At 40.9% G+C, this 17,522-nt stretch overlaps 1 protein-coding gene across 3 annotated transcripts in view; it reads left to right on the top strand.

Moving 5' to 3' along the window:
• The window catches only part of HTR7 (5-hydroxytryptamine receptor 7), an 84,125-nt gene that overhangs the window by 41,442 nt on the left and 25,161 nt on the right, over positions 1-17,522 (top strand). The gene's annotated exons all lie outside the window — the stretch shown is intronic.

The following is a 17,522-nucleotide window of genomic DNA, read 5'->3' as shown; positions in this document are numbered from 1 at the left end:
GGACTTTACAGTGGAGGTGACACTTGAGCAAGGTCTTGAAGGATGAATAGGAGTTTGCTAGGTTATGAAGTGGGGACTGTGAATACAGACTGTTCCTGACTTCTCCACTTTGGCCTATTGCTATGTTTCCCTGCATTTTTCGTCTACCTCCTCTCTTCTCTTTGCTTTACGTCAAAGGGGAAAAGCAACTGAAAATGACTAACTGAAATAAAATATTCTATTTCCCTGTTATTTTTGCTAAGCGGTCTTAAAAAAAAAGACATACGATGATTTTTTTTGTTTTGTTTTACTCTAAACAAAGTATAGATAGAGCCTTTATTTAATCTTATACTAATACGATGATATCACAATAGGCTAATATTTCATAAACGTACAAAGACAGTGGAATTCCTGTAGAAATAGAGATTAGGAATGATTATTTTCTTTCAGGCTTTATATCTGTGTCCAATTTAATTCTTGGTCTTCAAATGATTGTTTATATTTGGTTTAACAAGTTCAGTGCAGTTATTTGTAGATACATTTATGTAGGTCTTTCTTGTAAGAATTTGAGCTCTTCCCTGTTTCATTGTGACCTCAATCATGGATTTTCTAGAAGAGCTCTGCTTAAATTGTTCTGCTTTTGTCGAGTCCTTAAACATTCCACAGCTTGATCTGTTTTGGGTTTGGAATATTGTTTACTTTGTAGATTGGTGTTTAGCTTTTGGTAAGCCTGAGGGGCTTTTAAATTAACTGTCTGAGGTCTGCAGAATGATAGCAAAGCACCTACATGAAGTCGTTGACCTGCATTATCCAGGTCATTGCTCTGACCCCTAGCTGGCTTTGGCTGTGTTGTCAACCACTCTCTAATGGTAGTCTTCCCAGTGCCAGGCCTCTCGTCACTAGGTGGTGCTGATACTTGCTGTTGCAGCTCCAGCTCAGGGTAAAGGTAATTTTTCTAAGGCAAATCACTTATACAATATTTATTTAGCACTCATGAACCAGACCCTACAGGGGTTGTGAGTGGACGGTAACAAAGATAACTAGGGAGCAGACCCTGACCTTGGGAGGGTATTGTCCTATTGTTGTACATAAATAGCAAGAGAACAAGTGGAGGAGGCCACAAAAGTGAGGCAATCTGATACAGTGATTCTGGAGCCAGAGTGCCGGGGTTCACATCCCAGTTCGTTCACTTACTAGTTTACTAGCTAAATTACTCAACGTGTCCGTGCCTCAGTTTCCTCATCTGTAAAATGTGAATAATATTACCTCCCTCATTTGGCTTCTGTGAGGTAAGTATGTAGAGCACTTAGCACTGTCGCTGACATGATCCCCCAGCCCCAGCATGTAAGTCCAGTGAAGGCAGTGAGCTTTGTCGTATTCACGGATGTGTCCCACATGTGCCTGGTAGACAGCCGCCACTCCTCTCGAGTAAGTATGTCGAGCCAGTAAGGGAGGGTTGGAGGGTGGCTTTGCAAATTCAGCTGAGTGAGTGATACGTGGAAGATGGGTGTAACAGGGACTCAGAAACTCTGCAGTTCACTCAGTTTCTTCTAGATTTCTGTCCTGCTCATTCTAAAAAAGTATCTTTATCATTAAAGAATGCCATTTTCATAAGAAGGTCCTCCTGAGAAAATGCAGCAAGGCAGAGGATGGTTTTGCCCAGGTATTCTGCTGGCTCGAAGGTGCCCATGCAGACCTTCCACGCCTGGGGACCTTTTCTGGGGGACTGGTCTCCTGAGGTTGTTGCCACTCCTCCTGTCAGCTTCTCCCTTGCACTTTCTCTCTCCATTGAACAAACATCTTGAAGGCAAATGTCAAGACTAGGAATAAGAAGAGCTTAATTTGTCACATCGAGTACAGCTGTGCGTGGAACTGCAATTTGCATTTTAATGTCCTGCTTATTCCAGAAAAGTGGCATTTTACAGATTTCCTGTATTATTCATGAATTTCAAGGCTTTGTGGTTTAAAAATAAAAGTTCAGGTAATAACCAAGAATAAGGCTAGTTCAGCTCTGTCAGGTTTTCCCACTCTTTCCTGGTCTCATCATTTTTCCATCTGTTGAAACATTTCATAGCCTGCTTCTGTGTTACGTTGCCAGATATTAGGAACAAATACATTTGAAAATGTTAACTAAGGCACCACATCTGGCTTCCTCATTAGCTTCAAATTCCCAAGACAACATGTGCGGTTAAAAAAAAAACATCACTGACCTGCATAGGGAAACCTGAACAGGTATCTGGCAGTAAGTACCACAGCGTTTTTCTGCTGATGAAGTGGATGAACTGTCCCTAGCGGAGGCCTGCCCCTGGCCACGTGGCATTACAGAGTATTAAAGCCGCCATGGTGGTTATCCTCCCTGTTGGGATATGTGGGGTTTATAATGCCGATTAAAGATCACATGTTCATCTGCCTGCTCTTCTAAATTATGTGGTTTTTAATGAAAACACAGGTTGGCCCAGGTCAGAGATTACCCTGGGCATCTATGCCGAGGAACTTCCTTCCCCAGAAATGCCTGGAACGAGCAGTAGTTAAGATGGAAGCCAAGTGGAGTGAAAGCACTTTGCAGAAAGGCCACCTCCCTGTGGTCGCGTGAATGCAGGCAAGGAAGCACACTCCGGGGGCAGAGACATCCCCACGTCAGCTTGCTGACCAGGCAGCAGGGTGACTGCTTTCCAGCTCTCCTGAGAAGTGCTGCCAGGCCTGCAGGACTCTGTGGATTGCTGTGTTCTGGGCTCAGTCCTTGTTATGGTGCAGTCTGGCGGGCAGTAAGAACTGTTGGGAAAAAAAGCAACACAGTTTTAAGGACTAAGTAAAAAATAGGAATGAACCATGGTGTTATTTAAAATATATTGCAAAATAGAGGCTAGAGGTGGATTGCTAAAAGTCTAGTACTGGTGCTTGGCTGAAATGGCTGTTGCCACAGGCAGCGTTAGGATTGATGCGGACATGCAGGGTGCCGTTCAGTAAATAAGGTGGTATTTATTTAGTGCCTGTGTACCAGGTACTGAGTCATGTGTTAGAAGGAGAAGAGTGTGTGTGTGGGTGTGGGTGTGGGTGCAGGTGTGGGTGTGGGTGTGGGTGTGGGTGCAGGTGTGGGTGTGGGTGTGGGTGCAGGTGTGGGTGTGGGTGTGTTGGGCAGGGGGTGGAGGAGCAGACAGACAGGGAGCATCACAAAGGTCACAAAGGAATTTGCATCCAGGTTTTAAAAATCCTCTAGTTGGCTTTCACTGAGAAGACACAGTTCAAAGTATATGTCACCGCAACTTTTTAATTAGATTATGTCATAGATTTAGGTCTTTCTGAATGATCAAACACCGTTGATGTTTTAATTGCCTGTAAGTAACGTCTATGGGACAAAGAAGTCTTTTGCTGCAGTTCTCTCTGCATGTTTCATTCATTCATTCATCCAACCAGTATTTATTTAATGCCCATGTCATATCAGCCATTGTACCAGGGTTTGGATTTAGTGCTGAACAAGGAAAAATGTGGTTCCTGTCCTAGTGCATCTTACATCACTGGGCATCCAGATGAATAAGTGGGCACCTGTAGTCCAGTGTGGTTGATGATGAGGAGATGTCCTGAGAGCTCATGGCGGGGCGCTCACTGGGACTGGAGAGTCTTTCTGGAGGAAGCGGCATCCACCCTGATGTCTGAAGAATGGGTGTGGACTGTTCCTGGCACAGAAGCAACCTGTGGGGTGGCAGGAGCCTGAGTCTTTCCCAGAGTGGTTGACAGCCTGAATGGTGGATGAGTGAGCTGAGAAGTAACATTGAACTGTATGCGCTGGGGCTAATGACGTGAGTCAAATGGTCAGCCGGTACACGTTTGCTCTGGGTCAAGGCAAGAATTGTCGGGCTTTCTTCCGACTGACCTTTCTTCCGACCCTCCCACTTGGAGAGTGGGTTGGCTCCACAGAGGACAGGGTGAAAGACGGTGGTCAGATCAGCACACATTAATCTCCATTTCTTAAACAAAGCTCTTGGCTTCCTGACACTCAGGAAGTGTCAGGTGTGATGTTGGCTCAGTTGTAGGTCATTTATTATGATAATAGTGGGTGAATATTATGATAATATTGGGTGAATACCTTTAAAAACCTAGATAGTAATAGAATTTGTACTTAGTGAGGATGACCAAAGTGCCAGGCACTGTTCTGAGGGTTTTGAAAATGTTCTTGTTTAAACCCTGACACAGTCCTGTAAGGGAGGAGCTGTTACATTCCTGCTGTGCAGATGAGGACCAGAGGCTCTGGGAGATGAAGTGACCTGCTCTGGGCCTCTCACCTAGGGAAGGATTAGAGCAGGGATTCAAGCCCAGGCTGTTTGTCTCAGAGGGTGGGCACAGAACCCCAGGGCTTCAGAGAAAGAACAAGATGGAGTGTATTTAGCACATGATGGAGAGGTTGTTAATGGGTCTTTTCAGAGTCCTTGGTCGTTAATTTTAATTAAGACAATGAAAGAATTTTACAGGGATAAATGATAATATTTCCTGAGCTGGCTGGCATCATGATTAGAGAGTTTTGTATGTGGTGTATTTTTTGAAAGATAATGTGTAAAATGTTATACAACTCCACATCATCTGTTTAATATGACTTGTCTTAGCAAGAAGGTAATTAATCCCCATCTTTCTTTGTGTAATTGTATCGTACCTGTCAAGAACTAAATTTTCTAGAAATCTTGCTGGAAGTCACAGAATAAAAATAATAATTACACAGTCACCTCTCTCCCATGGGCAGACCTAGCTGGAAAAATTCACAGTGAAGAACCATCGCTTAACGGAGCATGAGGAGAGGGCGCGGGTGGAGGTGGATTGTTCTGAGTTTGTGGGGGCTGCGCAGCATAGCAGGGACATCACAGGAGTTGAAGCAGGTGACAAGGACAGGCAAATGTACACCATTGAAATAATGGGGTAAAGAAAATACTGAGTAAATTTTAACATCAAATTAAAATTCAGGCTATTTCTGGTAGCATTATAGATATTCTAAAAAGCCCATAACTGAAGTCAAAACACTAAAAATGCTGGATAAAATTAAAAAATATATATATCATTTTAATTGCATGGCTGAGCTGTCAGGAAAGTAGGAGGAATCCCTAGAGGTCTGAGATGGAGAGAAAGCCAGCAGCCCAAGAGGTAAACCAGTGTGGAAGCTGTTGGCCTTTGTTGGGGATAGCTGCTGATTTCTGTGACCTAGAACTTGGAAAATATATAAGGACTGCATTCAGAGTAGGAAATAAACACAGGGCTTTTACAAAGTGAGGAATGAGATTGTAGTCACCACCCAAATCTAGGACTCTTAAAAGGTGACCTTAGGGAGGAGAACTTGTAACAACTTAGCAGGGAAATTTGCCTTTTTTAACCCTGATGCTGGGGAGTGGGGAGCCTTTCTTGAGAATCTGTGACCATGGCAGGCACTCATGGGGTCTGGGGTTGAGTCCATACTACGCCTGAGGCCCAGGAAAAACAAACACAACAACTTCAAAGTGGAATTTAGCTTAAAGGGGTCTTGGATTGACAGTGCTGCCTGCCTGGCAGAAATGGATGCCAGTGGTCACTGGTGGAACAGACCCTCAGAGAATTCCCACAGTTCCAGTTCTAGGACGCAGGGGCTCATGATCACCAGATCACAGAACTCAGCAGGAAACAAGACACTGCTACCAGAAACTACACACAGCACAATTGGATCTGTGGACTTTAGCTTAGAATTATCAAATACCAAACTAAAACACCCATGTTTACTGTGTTTAAACAAATAAAAGATGGAATCAAAAGTATGAGCAAGGAACGACAAGAAAAAATTCCAAAATGACCAGACAGATTTGTGGGAAAGAGAAAAAAGGCTTTGGGATGGGTGGTGGTAGAAAATTGTACAAGCCTCAAATGAACACTTTGGAGCCTCAGAAGCATCTTCGTGGGTCAAGGGTTTACCTTGTTTGGAGGATTCTTGTTGAGTCTAGCTGGTCATTTAAGGGCACTGTCATAGTTGTTTTCAGGATGCCCTTTCTCTGGAAGGATCCAGGTGATTTCATTTTTTGAGGTCTAGGAAAGGTGATGGGGCATGATTCTAGAAGTTTGATTGGTCAAGGAAGTCAAAAATTCCAAAGACATTTTGGAAAGGTTTAGCTTCATCATTGCCGTCATCATCATCATCATCATCCCTACTTATAAAGCACATGCTATGTTTCATGCATTATACTGAGCACATAATGGGGATTATTTTACTTTAACCTTATTATAACCTTCTTGATAATATTACATAAGTACTATTCTTAACCCTGTGTTACAAGTGGGGTAATGAATCCTTAGAGAAGTTAAATGGCTCACTCAAGCTTAAGAGTTAGACGTCAGCTGTGAATCCAGTTAGCCTGATGTCCAAGCTATTCTTGAACTTTGTTGCTTCTGGAAGCTGCCCGGTGTCCTCCCTGAGAAGGAGCCAGCATGGAACCCCGAGGAGTCTGGGGACCGGGGTGCACTGTCTCTTGTCTGTGACCATGGAAATGGACAGCTGGGGACCCAGCTAGGGCAGTGTCCAGGGGTCTCTCCAGGATACTTGTATTTGTGATGTCCCATTAATGACAGGAATTGGCCTCTCAAAGCGGGAACCAGGGCAGAGCCAGAGGTCAGTGCTTGGTCCTGGAGTCTAGTCTGATCCACCCAGGCAGAGGAGTGAGACAGCCAAGGCCTGGAACCAAAGGAGAAAGTACCCAGAGCAAGGAAGAAGGGCCAAGGGCCGGAACTGGGAGAAATTCTTGAGTAAGGTGCAGACTGTGGTTTGACTGCTGCCTGCATTCATTGTAGCCGCAGGCAAGGTTATGTCAGGAACTACACTGTAATGGCACAGAACAGTGGCAAAAGGACTTCTGCCACCTAAATCCAGATTTCGATGCAGAAAATCTGAAGCACGAATATTTCTTTAAGTCGACGGGGAGGGCTTCTAATTCTGCTTTTCTGCTTAAGAGAAATAAAGGAAGAAGCTTTATTATATAACAAGACAAAATGTTTGAAATCAAAACATTTGAAATCAGATGTTTTTTTTTTCCTGGTAGAATAGCACACAGTATTTTCTAGGAAAAGTATTTTCATTATGAGATTCTTCAGTTAAAAGATAACTAGTAGCATTGTATTGGCCACATTTTACTCTTCTGATGTCTTCTGGATTTTTTGTGAAACATGAAGTCACTTTTCTAATTGTTTCCGGAAAAGAATGTCTGAAAGACTTTTTTTTCCTGTGTGGAAGAAATATTTAAAAATAAAACTTCAAATAGTTGCTCATTTGTTAGGAGTTTGGCCTAAATTCCTTATTCTCACTATTCAGCTTTTAAATGAATGAGCCATATTTATATGTATTAATACCGATAGGGAGATGCCCGGTATAGACTGTGAAGACAAAACAAGAAGTTGTAGAATATGTAGAATATGATCTCATTTTTAGGAAAAGGTAATGTATCAACATAAATGAATACAAAATGCATAGAGAATTTCTGGAAGAATATACTGTTAACGGTGATTATTTCAGGGCGGCATTGGAGAAATAGGGAAGAGGACTTTCACTTTTCATTTCATACCATTTTGTGTTATTTAAAAGTTTTGCTTTGGTCATACATTGTTTTCTAATACAAAAAATGAGAGTAGTTTCAAAGTTTTAGATTTCAAGCCACATCTGTCATATATGTAAACATTTATTCCTTCAAATGAGTTTTGTTTGTCTGTGTTTTCTTCTTCAAACCCTTGGAACTCTTAAGGGGTAGGAAACTGAAGCATAAGGACTCCCACAATGTTCCAGGCAGCGGGGGTTATGTCTGTCTCTTGCTGGGACAAAAAACAGACCACTTCCCGTAATCCCATCGGATTTTACTTCTTGGCAGATTAGAAATGTGAAAGTTTCATTTTGTCATTCCTGGTGATGTTGGTTGACCTTTGTACCAAATGTGGTATTGTGCCTCTCCCTGGGATGCTAAGTGTGTGTATTCATTGAATCATTTAGCACACGTTTATGAATCCCTTACGCTGTGGCACAACTGAGCTCCATACATGAACTTTAAAAAGATAAGTAATTAGAAACATTAGAAGCCTGTGATTTTATTTTATTTTATTTTATTTATTTATTTATTTATTTTGAGACAGAGTCTTGCTTTGTCACCCAGGCTAGAGTGCCGTGGCATCAGCCTAGCTCACAGCAACCTCACGCTCCTCAGCTCAAGTGATCTACCTTCCTCAGCCTCCTGAGTAGCTGGGACTACAGGTGCATGCCACTGCGCCTGGCTAATTTTTTCAATTTTTTTTAATAGAGATGGGGTCTTGCTAGTGTCAAACTCCTGACCTCAAGCAATCCTCTCACCTCGGCCTCCCAGAGTGTTAGGATTACAGGCGTGAGCCACCACCACACCTGGCCAGAAGCCTGTACTTTTGTGAGTGAGATAGATAATAACATGATGTGACTGGTGCAATGACAGGGACAGAGTCCTAACCTAGCCTCAGTGCAGGGCTGGAGTGTGGGAAATGACTGACCGGAATAGATGAACCAAGAAAAGGGGTGGGACATCCTAAGCAGAGGGGCCACACCGTCCTAGAGTGTGGAGGTGAAAAATAACATGCAATGTGTGTTAGATATCCATGTCACACATCAACGTTTCTATTGTCCTTCCTCTGGACACTTGACAAATAGCATTTGCCGCCTCCTTGTGGTTCGTCAAGGCTATGGAATGTGAGGGGAGGTGACCAGTGTTCTTTCTAGGTGGGATCGCTTGTGGGTGTGGGGGTGTCCAGAGTGATCTTCCTCTGCCGTGGGCATTGTTGGAAGCGTATCTCGACACAAAGCTGTGCTATTTAGCCATGGCATGGAGGAGAGCTGGCCTGAAGAGTTGCCTGGACTCAGGGAAGAGGTGATGAGAGTAGTGGAAAATAAACATTTGCTGTGATTTTGGAGTTGTGTGTGACCAGTGCATAGCCTAGCTTCTTTGGACCCATACAGTACTTGAGAAACAAAATGCAGGGGAGGCAGGGAGCAGCCTGTGGTGAGGTTGGAACTAAAGGCAGGGGCCAGATCACGGAGGGGCCTTGTCTCACTTTTGTCATTTCCATTCTGGGACAAAACACTGACCACTTCCCACAAACACATCAGATTTTATAAGCAGAATTAAAAGTGTAGGGAGTTTCATTTTGTTATTTTTGGTGATGTTGGTCTCTCTTCCTCTGCTTGTCCTAACTTCTCTGCTGTTCCAGCATTTTCTGTTCCAAAGAGGGAGAAGGAAGAATTTGAATATTCTCTTTAAAAATCTTCAAGAGGCACATGCATTTTTCTCAGAGACCTCTCCTGGGGGCTGAATAAGAAAACACCACCATAAAGCGGCATGTTTAGAACCCTCCTTCCCTTCTGGCACTTTACCAGTGTCCCCAGCGAGAAGCAGGACAGCAGCTCTCTCCCTCCACGGTGTTTACTCCCCGAGTCTAGCACACTGTGCAGGAAGCTAGGAGTGCCTGATTTCTTCTCATTATGGGGGGACAGCACCAGCTGGGGGGTTAACAAGGCAAAAGTCAGGGGTGCCTGAGGCTGGAGGAAGATTATTGTGAAGTTGTGTCTGGAGGGTGTTAGGTTCAAAGCTGAAAAAATCAAGTTCAGACTTAAATTGGGAGGAATAGATAGGAGACCACATGGAAAAGGTGTCCAGGAATGAGCCTTATTTAGGCAGTGGAAGGGATGGGGAAGCCTGCGGTGAGAAGCAGTGGATTTGGGCAAGTGGGAAGTAGCCTGGGTTAAGTACAGAGATAGAGGGCAGGTGCGCAGAGTATGTTTTGTGGGAGACCCTCGTTCATTTAAAGGAGCCATGTTTGAGCAGTCAAAGCAGTGGGACTTTTCTTTCCGTTTATTATAGAGTCTATTGTAGGATGTCCCTGGTCTGTGGGGGACATTCTCTTCCATGAAACTTGGGCAGGGGCAGCCACACAGCAGGAGGTGAGCAGTAGGTGAGCAAGCAAAGGTTTGGCTTCACCGCTCCCCATCACTTTCATCACCGCCTGAGCTCCACCTTCACTGCCCCCCACCCCTGCCCCCTGGAAAGAATTGTCTTCCATGAAACCAGTCCCTGGTGCCAAAAAGGTTGGGGACTGCTATCTTAGGTCATTTCTTTTGCTTATAACACAATCCCGGAAACTGGGTAATTTATAAAGAAAAAGAATTTATTTCTGATGGTTATGGAGGCTGAGAAGTCCAAGGTCAAGGTCTGCATCTGATGAGAACCTTGCTGATGGGGACTCTGAAGAGTCCCAAGGTGGCACAGGGCATCACATGACTCGGGTGCTGAGCATGCTGATGTGCTAGCTCAGGTTTCTCTTCCCCTTTTTATAAAGCTACCAGTTCCACTCCCGTGATAACCCATGAATGCATTAATCCATGAATCGATTAATCCACTCATGAGTGCAGAGCCCTCATGACCCATTTACCTCTTAAAGGCCCCACCTCTCAATACTGCCACATCAGGGATTAAGTTTCAACATGCATTTCGGAGGGGACTAACATTCAAACCATAGCATAGGAGGGTAATGAAGACTCTCATTTTGTCTAGTGGTCTACACTGCTATGCTGGATTGGTTGGGGGTAGAGTAATGTCATCATCCCTGCCCTTTAGGATCCGTGGTTCAGCTAGTTAGAATCAACTTTAGGGGAACTGAGGAGGAAAGAACTGTAGGAAATTGTACCTTAGAAGTGTCCACAGAGGAATTTTCAAGATTGAAGAGAAAGAGATGAAGAAGCATGTGTGATTTTGGGTGGTGAGTGGGGAGGTAACATTGTTGCTCTTTGACACAAACTGTGTTCTCCCATACTGTTCATCTATTTCTCACTTCCCACCAGCTGACACAAGGCAGGAATTCAGGAGCCCCCTCCCTGGTTCCCTCAATTGTGCCATAACCCCCTTGTACCCAATTGCTGGTTGCCTTCTCCCAGTCTGTTCTTCATTTTTCTTTATTAACAGAACCCTGGTTTTGTTTAAGATGGCAATGCTTCCAGTTGAAATACTTGCCTCCAGCCTCTTTTGGTGCTGTGGTGGTCAGGTTACATAGTCCTGGCCAGTGAGATGAAAATGACAGTTCTTGGGGATGGCTCCTGAAAAAGTCCTTAAAAATGGACAGACTTGGTTGGCTTTTCTTTTACCTTTGGCGTTTTACCTGTCTTCTTGCCTGGGACATGGATGGTATATGCCTCTTTTTGTAGGAAACATCTTAAAGCCACAAAATAAGTCTGTTAAAAATGGGAGTTTAGAAGGATGTTGGGTCTCTGATGGCATTGTAGAGTGGCCATACCTGTCCTGGACTGCTGACCTCCTGAGGAGAACAGACCTTATTTGGTTGAGCCACTTTGGTGAGGCTACTATATTCAGCCAAAAGCATTCATAACTGTTACACTCTCACTTGCTATACGAAGTAGTTGCTCTCGTTCACCAGGCCACAGTGAATCTTGCCAGACCTCAGCTGAGACCTTCAGTTAATTAGGTTTTCCTCCCTTTGCATCTCTGTAACAACACTGAGACTGTGCAACCTCTGGAATCATCAAAGAAAATTCTGGTATAGTCTGTAGACTATATTTATTTAAGTAGAAATCTGATTAATACATTTTAAAAAGATGTTTCAATAAAGAACAAAACATTAACCTTGAATTCAAAGAACAAAACCATCTTATTCCCTAAGTATTCTGCTTAATCAACATTTTCACACCTGGTATTTTACTCTGCTTAAATGTTGGTTTTAAAATTAAAAAAAAAAAAAACAACTCATATTCTTTCAACCTATGTGAAGTGTGAGGTGTGAAGTTGGGGAAATTGCCTGTGTGACTAAATCAAATTTAAGTCATAAACTTAAAGAAAAATAGTAAAGCTTCACATATTGTCTAAGGTTAATAGAACTTGTCCACATATTAAAGGATATAAAGATTACCTATGTTCTGCTTTTTGAAATAAATATTCCTGAATGAGAGTTGGCCAACGTACATATGTGTGAGGTGCATTTGAATTAAAGCATTTGAAAATGAAAAGTTAGAGACAACAAAAGAAGGAGACAATGTCAATTCAACAGATTTGAGAGATACTGGATATTAAAATTAGCCAGACCTTTCATAATTGAAATGTTTATGAATTTAAGTAGTCAGACATTACAGGCATGAAGTAACACAAAGAACACATTAGGAGGAACAAAGAAAAGTTAGATACTATTGTTCAAAACTGCCATGTTCAATATGGTAGGTGGTAGCCACATGGAGCTATTGATACTAGAGATGTGGGCTCTGAGAATTGTGATGTGCTGAAAATGTATCATGTACACTAGATCTAAAAGACTTTATGCAAGGAAAAAGATGTTAAAATATCTCACTAATAAATTTTTATATGATTATATGTATAAATTATATTTAGGATATATGAGATTAAATAAAATTCCATATTAAAATTAATTTCACCTATTTCTTTTTACTTTTCTTACTAGAGACTTTAAAATACATATGTGGCTTGCATTTGTGGCTCACATTCTATTTCTCTTAGATGGTGCTGGTCTCAACCAAGTAGTTGAAACAGACTCTCAGAGAAACAGCAGAAAGTCAATCAGTAGAAAGCACCGTTCTTGTAACTGAGGAAAAAAAATGAACTGAAAAAGCTGCCAGAGCCTCCTGAAAAATCTGCTTCCTAGAATTTTGTCTCCACAGATTCTGTTTTCCACAGAGCAGCCTGAGTAAGCATTAAAAAAATATGTCTCCCTCCTGCTCAGCCCTCTGGGGGCTTCTCATTACACTGAGAAGAAAACCAAAGGCCTCGCTGTGGCCTGCTCGGCCCTTTGGGGTTTGGTTCCTCACCACTTTGGAATTTATCACTTATATCTCATCTTGTTGCTTGTTCTGCGCCAGCCACACCGGCGCTTTGCTGGTTTGCGGTCATGGCCACGTGTTGCTCGCAAGGCCTTTGCACGCAGGATTCTTTTTCCCTGCATTTCCATGTGGCTCCTTCTCTCACCTCTTCCAGGACTCTTCTGGGACAGCCCCCTCTCAACTCGCCATCTCATCTTGGCCTCCTCTGCCTCCTCACTCTCTGTCCCTGTGTTCATCCACATAGCACTGCGCACTGCCTGAAATAGCCATAGACGATGTTTGTTTCATTGCCTTGCTCACCACTGTATCTCCATTGCCTGGAACAGTGGTGGAACGTCATGGGCCCTCAACTTCAATGCATGGATGAATGAACAAATGAATGAAATAATTTTAAGTGAAGCAACCAAAAAAAGAAAAAACAAATTGGGAGGATATATATCAAAATATTAATAGGATCTCTTTATTAGTAAGAAGAGTATAGGTGATTTTAATTTTCTTCTGTTTTCTACTCAGTAGCGTGTACCATCTTCTTCCTTATTTGGAGAACTTTATTTTCTTCAAGCAGTGCCTCTTCTGTACGTGGTCATGATTCACCAGAACCACTCAGGGCTGTCCTGTATTTCTGCCTGTGATTGGTTTAAGAGTGGGTATGTGATGTACTTCTTGCCATTGAGCTTTGAGTGGAGGGCTGAAAAGGCCATCTGGGAAAGGTTTCATTGATTAAGAAGAGATGCTTATGAAGAAACAGGTTGTCGAGTTTTACTGGTCTTGGTTTGTATGTGATGTTTGGAACTGCAGCAGCCATATCGTGTCCATGGGGCTGTGGATCCCAACACTTAGGATGGCAAAATAAAAAGATAGAAGGAAACCAGGTCCCTCATCATGTCATCGGGCTGCCAAATAAACTGTTTCAGAGCTGTCCTACTTTGTGACTTCCTGTCACAAATCATTCTCATTGTTGGGGTCATTTTGAACTGGGTTTCTGAAAATTTCTGTCCAGCCAAATACTATATATCTGCCTGATGCTATGTTATAACAGAATTTAAGTGAAGCAGCCTCCAAATCTTAAACCTGTCAGACAAAAGTGCAGAAGTCATAATAAGATATACTATTGTAGAATTTCTCCCCAAGGAACAGGCTGGTGACACAATTAGCACAATATGTATGAATACTAAGTACTTAAGGGAAGAACAACTCCAATAAAGAAGAAGTACTTTGAATTATCAATATAATTTATAAAACTCAACTTATAAACATAACACAGAAAAGTGGAAAAAGTGGAACATCTGCTTCCCTTTCCCTGTAATCTGTGCTGATTCTGATACATTTGGAGTCTGGAGTTCAATTCTGTAAAACAATTGATATTCTGTAGAAGATTTTGATGGCCTCTTTTGAGCACCCGGATCGAGGTTGGCCTGAAGCATAACCTTAACTTTTTTATTCAGTGAGCCATTATGTTTGCCTTCCCTCTTACTCCTGTTTTGTTGTCTCTACTGGCAAGGACCTACCCGAACAGCGTGAAAGGAGTTATCACAGCAGTCTGTAGTCATATGGTTGTCAGATGGAAAAAAGTTAGCATTCTTCTCAATTGCTGAAAAAGAATGATATCCAAAGGAAATCCATTAAGAGGCACGTTTGTCCTTGACTTAATACAGAACTTTTAAACACTTGGGACTATTCAACAGTGTAGCTGGTTGCTGCAAGCACCTGTGACTTCTCTGTCAATGTGTGAGTTTAACCAAAAGCTAGGGAGGCTTTAAATGGGGATTTCTATCTTGAGTTACATTTTGAGTTTCTAAGTTCTTTCCAAGTAGAATTATATTTATTCTTCAACAAATAAATTAAAAACAGGGATTACGTGAGAACACATATATGGATATTGTAAATAATAGAGTAGAAACGTAGGTATTGGTTAAGAGATGGCTCTGGAATGAGAAAAGCCATGTTGAAATCCAGTTTTGACCTTTATTCACTATGTGACATTGGGTGAGTAAGATAACCTTTCTGAGCCTGAGTTTTCTCATTTGTAAAATGGGTATGATGGTAATTATCATATCTAACCTACAGGTTGTAAGGGCTGAATCCAATGCTGTATAGATAAGCTTTGATCACAGAGCCTGGCACGTTGTATATGCTCAGTTAGCTAGTGTTATTCAGTGAACACACGGGGCAGAATTAACTTTGCTCTTCTTGTTCTGCTTTTAGCAGTACTCATTCTGGGCATAAAAGGAAAAGCAAGCTGGGTTTCTGGGTAGACACGTATATAAAAGGAATGTAATCCCCCCAAAACCCCACCCCACAGAAGTGGAAGGTAAGTTTGTTAGCTAAAATTTTAAACTCCGGAAGGTTTTTGCTTTAGTGTAAAGATATGTCATGTGAAAGGGACTAAGGAGAAGAACAGAATAATAAAAATATCCTCTGGAATAAAGTTGTGGTCGTTTTTTAAATGGCTAATGTGCTAAATGGGGAAGGTAGAAGAGAAAAAAAAATCTCCACTCTTACTGATGCATTTCTTATTTCCTAGAAGAAAAGGAAGACATTTAAGTTATTAGACTCTATAACTAATGGCTCATATAGGCTAATATTACTGAATATTATTTAAAACTAGTAGAATGATTTCATTTGTAAGGAAAAATTAAAAAGATATGAGGATAAAGGATTAGAATGAAAGAAGAGAATAAATAACAAAACCAGTATCTAATAACTAGTTGCTTTTTTAAAGTATTACATGGATAAGAGTAAAAATTATGCTGCTATGATCTAGGGTTTTGTTTTTAGAAATTTGTTTAAATACTGTCTGAATTTAGGAGATAATTTAACAATTCTATGGTAATTTTGTCATCAGTTTTCAATTGAAATGTCTTCCTAAATGTTGTCTTTTATACATATAATGATTTATAGTTCTAACCAAAAGGGGTTTTTAAAACAAGGAATTGTTTTATGTTTTCATTTACTTTGAAAGTTATTGATTTTCTTACATGACATTTTATTTCCTTTTCATTTCTTTCCCCTTTTAATCTCTTTCTCATTTTATTGTCTGCAAAGGAGATTTTCAATTTTATGTATTTTGTTCAAAGAATTAACTCTTGGTGTTTGTTATTTTGGTTACTGGTTTTGCTGTTCTTATTTTATTTTTGTTTTGATTTTTAGAATCTAATTTTTAAAATTCGTTTTCTCAGTTGGAATATATAATTGATTTTCTAATTCTAAAAATTCTTTTGTTCATTTATTCTCATGGTTATTTTGAAGTATATATTTGGTTATAGTTGTAAAGTCTAAAGCTTGTTATGTTTAAAACTTTAAACTAGAAAATGCATTTTGATAAGTGTATACTGATTTATATTCTATTGTGTTTTAGTAGGAATATGTGAACATTTGTGATAGGCCTAGATCAGATGAGCAATTTAGTTCAGAAAGAAAACACATTGAAAATATGAATACATAATATGCATTTCAATATTAAACATGTTTGTTAGTTGATTGCTTTGGGGGAAGATTAATGGAAATGGGCAAATTAATTAACAATTATCAGCAGTATTAAATAGAGAGTATAGAATAAATTTAATCCATAACTTTTGATACAGCTTCCTTAAAAAGGAGAAATGGTGTTATCAAAGTTCAAAATACAAATGTATTACCCAAAGCTATAGGTGCCATCTTTTTATATGCTTTTTAAAAACTTGAATATTGATGGATCTAGATTGCTAAGCATGATATCCTTAAAGTAAGAAGTAAAATAATGTTTGCATTTAAATAGTACAGCAACTTAAGGTACATTCAGGAAACTTATCTTTTCTAAAAGGATGGCTTCAGGACGCACACCCTCAGCAATTGCAGGACATTTTGGAAGATAGGGCCCTGGGCTCCATTTAATGGGAGTGTTCTTGGCTAGAGGGAGGAAACATCAGTTCTGTGCTCTGTTTCAGTGGTACCTTCCGTAGATGAACACCAGCCTTGGCCAACAACATCCCTTTCTTTTGTTCAAAGGCCAACTGAAGGACTGGCAGCTACTAAGTTTTAGAATTCACATCATCAAGGAAGATGTTGGAGTTTTTCTTTCTTTGTATGCTTGGGTGCTCACATCTGAAGTGTAGATTTCATTTTGTCCTTTATTGGTGGACAGGAGGGTAGGAATTGTGTGGATATCATTTGAATGTATTTATCCCATTATTCATTTATTACTAGATAAATAAATGATGGCAAAGCCCCACAGTGGAATATTTGCAGTTCTGAAAAAGCTTGAGGGAGCCCTTGATGCACCAGTATGAAAGTATCTTGAGGATATATTAAATGAAAACAGATCTGGTATGTTGTCTCACATGTCAGAAAGGGGGAGATAAGAGCATACATTCTTATTTGCTTGCATTTGGACAAAGAAAAGTTGGAAGGGTATGAAAGGTTCTAATAAACATGATGCATATAGTTGGAAGGGTATGAAAGGTTCTAATAAACATGATGCATATAGGAGGTGGGGGATGAGGAGGATGGAAACAGAATTTGAAGCAAGACTTCTCAATATATACTTTATTATATATTAATTTTTGAAGTATGTGAAGATATTACTTATTTGATGAAATAAATTTACATTAAAAAAAAAGAAGAAAAAAGATCACCCTGGCTGCATGAGGAGAATGGGTTAGGAAGGAGGAGAGTAGAGGTGGGGGCCAAGGGAGAGGCCATTGCAGTGACTCATGGACAGAGA

The sequence above is a fragment of the Eulemur rufifrons genome, chromosome 28, assembly GCF_041146395.1.
Source record: "Eulemur rufifrons isolate Redbay chromosome 28, OSU_ERuf_1, whole genome shotgun sequence".
Classification (NCBI taxonomy): Eukaryota; Metazoa; Chordata; class Mammalia; order Primates; family Lemuridae; genus Eulemur; species Eulemur rufifrons.
This window is presented reverse-complemented; position numbering and strand designations above follow the sequence as displayed.